Source organism: Hippopotamus amphibius, chromosome 13 (assembly GCF_030028045.1).
Source record: "Hippopotamus amphibius kiboko isolate mHipAmp2 chromosome 13, mHipAmp2.hap2, whole genome shotgun sequence".
Taxonomy (NCBI): domain Eukaryota; kingdom Metazoa; phylum Chordata; class Mammalia; order Artiodactyla; family Hippopotamidae; genus Hippopotamus; species Hippopotamus amphibius.
The window spans coordinates 312,897-320,039 of NC_080198.1; positions in this window are offsets into that span (position 1 = coordinate 312,897).

Genomic DNA, 7,143 nt, shown 5'->3' on the forward strand with positions numbered 1-7,143 from the left:
GGCAAGGATATACAATGGAGAAAAGGCAGGCTCTTCAATAAGTGGTTCTGGGAAAACTGGACAGCTACATGGAAAAGAATGAAATTAGAACACTTCCTAACACCATACACAAAAATAAACTCCAAATGGATTAAAGACCTAAATGTAAGGCCAGACACCATAAAACTCCTACGGGAAAACATAGGAAGAACACTCTTTGACACAAATCACAGCAAGATCTTTTTTCATCCACCCCCTAGAATAACGGAAATAAAAACAAAAATAAATAAGTGGGACCTAATGAAACTTCAAAGCTTCTGCACAGCAAAGGAAACTATAGGCAAGACGAAAAGACAACCCTCAGAATGGGAGAAAATATTTGCAAACGAATCCACAAAGGATTAATCTCCCAAATATATAAACAGTTCATCCAGCTCAATATCCAAAAAACAAACAACCCAATCAAAAAGTGGACAGAAGACCTAAACAGGCATTTCTCCAAAGAAGACATACAGATGGCCAAGAGGCACATGAGAAGCTGCTCCACATCACTAATTATTAGAGAAATGCAAATCAAAACGACAATGAGGTATCACCCCTCACTGGTTAGAATGGGCATCTTCAGAAAATCTACAAACAGGAAATGCTGGATAGGGTGTGGAGAAAAGGGAACCCTCTTGCATGGAATGTAAATGGATACAGCCACTATGGAGAACAGTATGGAGGTTCCTTGCAAAACTAAAAATAGAACTACCATATGATCCAGCAATCCCACTCCTGGGCATATACCCAGAGAACACCATCATTCAAAAAGACACATGTACTCCAATGTTCATTGCAGCACTATTTACAATAGCCAGGACATGGAAACAACCTAAATGTCTATCGACAGACGAATGGATAAAGAAGATGTGGTACATACATACAATGGAATAGTACTCAGCTGTGAAAAGCAATGAAACTGGGACATTTGTAGAGGCATGGATGGACCTAGAGACTGTCATACAGTGAAGTGAGAAAGAGAAAAACAAATATCGTATATTAACACATATATGCGGACTATAGAAAAATGCAACAAATCAACCAGTTTGCAAGGCAGAAATAGAAACACAGATGTAGAGAACAAACATATGGACACCAAGTGGGGAAAGCGGGGAAGGTTGGGGGAAATGAATTGGGAGATTGGGATACCAAAATGTACACTCTAAATATATGCAGTTTATTGTATGTTAACTGTATCTCAATAAAAGTTCTTAAAAAAAATAAGATGTAAAGAGAAAAACACCAAGTTTTATTAAAAAAAAAAAGAGGGTACTTCGGGGTCCCTGGTGGCCCCAAGGTCGGGTGTCACACTCTCACCGCAGTGGGGGGCTTAGGGCCCCAAGTCCAGCCGGGCAGCGGACACATGAACACATAAGAGAAGGTCCGTCGGCGACACTTAGAACAGCAGGAAACATCTTTTTACACGTGTAACACTTTGTGCCAAAAATGATCTCCTCCCGTGAAGGAAACAGCCCTGTCAATACGTGGTCTCGGGAGAGCTGGGCGCCCACAGGCGGCACAGTGGGTCTGGACCTCCGCCCAGAACCAGACACAGAAAGGAACTCAAGACGGACCGAGGCCTCACGTGAGAGCTGTAACTATGAAACTACCAGCAGAAAACATGAGTGTAGACCCGGGTGACCTCCGATCAGGGAATGGTTTCTTAGATGTGAAACCAAAAGCACACCCGGTGCAAAGCAAACTGGGCTTCAACAAAACTAAGAACTCTTCTGAGTCAAAGACACAAACAAGACAGTGAAACGGTAACCCACAAAACCGGAGAGATTTTGCAAGTCACATATCTGATGGGGATCAACTATGCGGAATGTCTTTCAAAACTCATCATAACTCAATCGCAGAAAGACAACCCCACTTAAAAACACACAAAGGAACTTAATGGACATTTTTCCAAATTAGAAATACAAGTAGCCAATATGCCCAAGAAAAAAAAGCTCAATATCATTACTCACCAGGGAAATGCAATTCAGAACCACCATGGGATACCACTTTGCGCTTACTAGGATAGCTATAATTTTTTTAATGGACAATAACAGGTGTCTGTGAGGGTGTGGAAGAACTGGAACCCTCATGCGTTTCTGGTGGGAATGTAAAATGGTGAAGCCGCTGCGGAAAACAGCTTGGCCGTTCCTCAAACATCAAAAGATAGAATTTTCTTATGACCCAGCCATTCCACTCCTAGGCATGTATCCAAGGGAAATGAAAACCCATCCACACAAAAACCTGTGTGTGAAGGTTCACAGTAGCACAATGCTACACTGAAAACATGGAAACAGTCAAGTGTCCATCAACAGACACAGGAGTAAACCAACTGTGGCCTGTGCACACAAAGGAATATCACTCAGCCGTACGAAGGAATGGAGTACTGATACACGCTACAGCGTGCACGAACACTGAAAACATCCTGAGGGAAAGAAGGCAGACCCAAGAGACCACATGTTGTGTGATTCCTTCTCGTGTGAAATGTCCAGGACAGGTCAAGCCGTGCAGGCAGAAAGCAGATTAGTGGTTGCCGGGAGATGGAGGGAGGGGAATTAGGACGAACTGCTAACAGCTAAGGGATTTCGTTTCGGGGTGATGGAACGTCCTGGAATTAGACAGCGGTGACGAGTACACAACACAGCGAGTCTACGGAAAACGCTGACGTGTACGCTTTCAAACGGCGATGGTTATGTTCTGTATGTCTCCGCGAAACGTACGTTGTTAGAGGTCCAGGCAGAACGTTGCTGGGGAGGACCTCGTCTGTTTAGGGGGGAACTGTACGCGTGTTCACGTGCCTGCGTATTCCGGGGAAGCTTCTGGGAAGACACAGACTCTGCTAGCACCTGTGAGTGCTCTGAATGAGGGGGGAAAGGGCTCTTCCACTCTACACTCCCTCTGACACTTTTTCATTTTGTTTTAAATCATGAGTGTTTTTAAAGTAATTTTTATAATTAAATACTTTTTCCTGCTGTGGAAAGCAGTGTAGCAGTTCCTCAAAAAACTAAACATAGAATTACCATATTGAAACAGGAGGGAAGGAGGCAGGACACAACCTTTAAAAGAATGACATAGCCGTTGCGGACACGACAAAAACTGGGTAGAACCCATTAGGTCCAGGATGGCAGAAGATTCAACTTCCAGTGGACCTAGAGCCTCATTACAGGCTCGCTGTAACGCATCAGCTAAGTGACACACCCAGGGACCTCAGTGGTTAAGAATCCGCCTGCCAATGCAGGGGACACGGGTTCGAGCCCTGCCCCAGGGTGATCCCACACGCCGTGGAGCAACTAAGCCCGTGCGCCACAGCTACTGAGCCCACGTGCCTAGAGTCTGTGCTCTACAACGAGAAGCCACCGCACAAGAGAAGCCACCACACTGAGAAGCCTGCAACGAGCAGTAGCCCCAACTCGCCACAACAAGAGAAAAACCGTGCACGGCAACGAAGGCCCAACGCAGCCAAAAATTAAAAATAAATAAATGACACACCCACAGGTGCCAGGATGGTTCCGAGGTGGGCCATAAAATGCCGAAAAGCAGGCAGTGGTCCAGCTGCTGGAAATCCCACCCCTACTCAAGGCGGTTGGAATAGTCGTCCGTCTCATCAGCCTCTGGAATTGCCCAGCCCGTAGAAACTAACCCCGCATCGTATTGCCGGGACGCTTGCCTCCGAGACGCTCCACTCGGTCTGTGGAGTGTGTTTCTCCCAGGGCTGCTGTCACCTTTTGAGACGGTCCGTGTCCTGTCTGTGGAGTGTGTATCTCTCTAAACAAATCCACTTCTTACCTCTCACTTTGTCTCTCGCTGAATTCCTTCTGCGCTGAGACATAAAAAACCGGAGCTTCATTAAGTCCCGAGACCAGGTGTGCCACCTTAATTAAAAGACCACGGGTTCGAGTCCCAGTCTGGGTTTTGGCTGGGCTCGCCCCCTCTCCGCTGTGTGGGCTCAGTATGGCCCAGCAACCCCGGCTCTGGGTGTGAGCCCGGAAGAACTGAAAGCAGAGACTGGAGCACACACTTGCACAGCCACGTCCACAGCGGCAGTCTTCACCCTCACCGCCCAGTGACGGACGAACAGATAAATAAAATGGGATTTATGGATTCAAGGGGTTATCATCCAGTCTTAACAAAGAAGGAAATGCGGGCACACGGGACGCCGCGCCCCGTGCAACGCGTCAGTCACGGGGAACAAACACTGAGGACTGGGATTCCCAGAGACAGAAAGCAGGCTGGTGCGGGCCTGGGGCTGGGGGGCAGTGAGTGTGTGATGAGGACAGAGACGCCGTTTGAGAAGAGGAGAAGGTCCTGGAGACGGTGGTGCTGGTGGTTGCACAAACAATGTGAACGTACTTAACACCACTGACCTGTACACTTAAAAATGGTTAAGATGGTAAATTCTATGGTATATGTTTTTTAACCACGGTAAAGAAAATACAAATTTCTTATCGTAAATCGTTATACCACAGAGTTAAACGTCTGCACCAGGGATCGTCGTGATGGTAGATTTCACGAGTCACGTGGATCGGGCCACTTAAACACTGCTTCTGGGTGTGTCCGTGAGGGTGTTTCCAGAGGAGATGAGAATCTGGACGGGTGGCCTCCCCCAAGCAGGTGGCAGGCATCGTGCAAGTGGTGACCCATATGCCACCCAGCTCCATCTGCCTATGGGTATCCACCTGTATCACATACGGATATACGCATGGGTATACCTCCTGGTGGTTCTCTCGAGGACCCTAGCACAGACGCAGATGCAAACCCCGACAGAGGCCACGCAGGTGACACAAACGTGGAAAATAGGCAGGTGTGAGAAATCGGCAGCTCCTGTACGAAAGTACACAACAGACACGCTTGGCCTCGCCACTGGAGCACAGGAGAGACTGGTGGGGACTGCGGGAAACTAAGACAAACCTTGGCCCCAGGGGCCTCCAGCTAACGGCTGCCACGAGCCAGAGGACCCCGGGGCCGGGGTTTCTCTTGACTTCTTTACTGAACTCAAAATCTGGATTTTTTTTAAGTGAAATCTCCTAATTTCTAAAAAATGGTTACAAAGCCAAAATATTTTTAAAGAGGGTGGGCCAAATAAAACGCAATGGCAGGTCAAGCCCGGCCGCAGCCCCCAGGGTAGAAGCCCCCTCTGGAGAGGCCAGGGTGAGAGAGCTGAGCCCTCCCGCGCTGGCCTGGGCTGGCCGGCACGGAACGCCTCTGTTCCCGGGCGGGTGCAGGTTCCCAGGAAGCAGAGAACGCCCAGGGAGGGGCCCAGAGACTTTCATAACCTCCAGTTTCCAAGGCAGCCGAGCCCACGCCCATCACGGCCAACTGGTTTCTATGTCATCGTTTTGCTGACGACATTTCTGGGTGGACTACACATCTCTGCCTTCTTAGAGAAGGTTGGCAGTAGTCAACGAGGTTGACTAGTCAACTAGTCCTTGCTGCTAGCCGCGAGAAGCAGATATCTAAGTGAATGGTTTTAGTGCTTTCCTACGTGTGGGAACAGGTAAGAATCCAGGTTCATAAAAAACTTCTGCAGAAAATATCTGAGTCTCCGAGGGCCTGTTCCGCCAGCTTTCCCAGAGCACTGAGAGCCTCATTCTGATCTCGGCCCTGCACTCGCCGGGCGTGTTGGAGCTCAGCGGCTGCAGCGGCTGGTGACTCCATCCTTGCAGAGCTGTCACTGGGAAGCCCCTCGGCTTCCGAGGCTGCGGTCACTGGCCCAGCTCCCCCGGGCCCAGTGGTGGCCCCGCTCTGGGTGTCAGCTGTCCCTTCTCCCCACTGGCCCCTGAGGCAGGGGAAGAGCCCGCTCACTGGCGGGCTCAGTAGGGAGCCCAAGGAGGCCTGGCGCCCTTGCACATGGCTGGAAGCCTCCTGAGACCCTGCACTGAGGCTGGCCGAGCCCTGACTGTCCTGAATAAGTGAGGATGCCGGCCGGGGACGGATGACGGGAGGGCCTGGTCTTCAAAGTGAACGTATCCTCTTTGTTTCTCCCTACGAACAGGAAACCTTCATGGAGATACACGCAGCAGGGTGCCCTCCATGCAGACTTGCTGACAGGGATATGATCATCTGGACCCCGTGCTCACCGTGTGGAACAGAAGCCCTGCCAGGATGGCCTTAACAGATGAGGACCAAGGAGAAGGAGAGGCCATCCAGGGCTGGTACAGCAGCTTCCGGCGCTGCCCGGAGCCCAGGCGCCTCTGCCTTTCCACCTGCCTCCAAGTACCACGGTGATCCTCATGGTCACAGCAGGGTTGCTGTGCCTCAAGGCATCACACCTGAGGTTCTGGCACAAGAAGGGGCAAAGCCAAAAAGCAAGGCAGCACATCTGTCCATTTTTATTACAGCTTTCCCAGAAGACCCACCCAGCAGACTTCCACATCTTCTCATAGGCTGGAACGAGGCCAGTGGTCACCCCTCATTACAAGGATGGCTGGAAAATCAACCAGTTTTCACGTGTATGTTGCTGCCCAGACAATGCGGGGATTTTGTTAGTTTTGGAAAAAGCGGAATGGCCAGCGGGGAGGGGAGAAGCCGTGTTGAGGGGTTGAGGACTCGGCACCCGGCTGGATGTAGCGGGGGAGGGGTGTCAAGTTTTCTATGGCTCCTTGGAGACCCGTCCCCAGTCTCCTTCTCAACTTAAGCCTGTCGTGGGCCCAGCAGGGGCTCAGCTAAGACAGAAGCGAAGGAGAATGAGGAATGTGGTCAAAGCCAGGCTGCTCCGCGCCGCGAGGTCGCGGGTCCAGGGCGTGGACGGCCGGCCTGGGTGGTGGGGTGGCCTCTGCCTGGTTCCCGCGTGGGTTAGGGAAGGCAGGGCGATGGATGAGAACCTGGACAAAGGAAACCTGCCCCTTGGTAGGATGAGGAATGGCAGGCGGCGCGGGGACAGGTGGGGGCCCTGCTGGGCCAGTATTCTCGGTGCCAGCCCCGCGCCCCCTGAGGTCCCTCCGTGCCAGGCCTGCGCTCCCGGTCCCCACTGGAGCCACGTGGTGACGCGAGGGCCCCAGCCCTCCGGCCTCAGCTGGCTCATCTGTGAAATGGGGCTGTGCTGGCACTCCCTCCGCAGTGAGGCCCGGAGAGGACGCGGGGCAGCGGAGGGCGCGGGTGGCGGCGCGGCGAGGGCGGGACGGAGGG